Here is a 1,151-nt window from a genome sequence, read left to right on the forward strand (position 1 = left end):
CTATAATATAAGTCTCACCTGTATGTTTAAATATATGTATGTATATATGGATGGATGGATGGATGGATGGATGGATGAATGTTTGTATGTATGTATGCCTAAACTTTTGACAGAGGCGACGGATTTTCACGAGATCGGTATCGTTTTGACGCTCGACCCTTTGCAGGACAAATATCGAAAAATTAGCTTAGAACATCAATTATTTCATCCTTAATTGGGCACTTTTCTAAAAGGAGGGGTCGCTTTTTTCGCCGATAGTTTCGAACGTCATCCCCTCTTTTCGATGGACTAGCGTTAATTGAAACATTCCCAACTTCCGGTTTGGCGATGGATGCAACAGTAAACATGTCACCTTTTTTACGTTCTTTTTCTCCTTCGCGGTACGGGTTCGAGCCTGCCTGTCTGCCTACTACCACTTATTTATTATTATTATTTTTATTATTTTGCTCAACACGCACCTCCAAACACCCGGGCAACGCCGGGGACCTTGGCTAGTGTAATATATTCTAATGGAGTTAAAATTTAATTGTGAACATAGAGAAACACCAGCTGCATTTCTGGATGTAGATATAAAAATTGAGGATAAAATATGTATTTATAAAATATTTAAGGAAAGAAAATCCTTCCACTTCCAAATAGTTTGTATGCATCATAAATATAACACATTCCTTGCGTGTATCTTTTTCGGGAGCATTATGCCCAAGTTTTTAAGAATAGCTCATATTAGCTTAAAATGAATGGATTTTATACCTCCAATTATTGTTTATATATATACTAGCATGAGTGCCCGGCGTTGCCCGGGTGTTTGGAAGTGTATGTTGAGCAAAAAAAAAAATCGCTCAACTATTTTAACTTTGACCCCTGTTATGCCCCTTAACATTTATTGTCTTGGGCTCAAATCAAGTAATTAAGTTAAATCCACGTCCAAGGAACCTATATCTAAAATTTCAAGTGTTTAGACCCCAAATTGTCGGAGGAGTTTGGTAGAGTTCTAAAAGGTCAAATCGTTGAAGTTTGACCCCTTACCAGCCAAATTTATGGACGAAAACCGATCACATAAATTTTCCCAAATCTCAGTACCCTGTATATCAAATTTCGAGTCTGTAGACTAAAAATTCACAGAGTTATTGCGTAGAGAAATGTACACAGAC

Source organism: Euprymna scolopes, chromosome 37 (assembly GCF_053919585.1).
Source record: "Euprymna scolopes isolate OS-2025 chromosome 37, ASM5391958v1, whole genome shotgun sequence".
Classification (NCBI taxonomy): Eukaryota; Metazoa; Mollusca; class Cephalopoda; order Sepiida; family Sepiolidae; genus Euprymna; species Euprymna scolopes.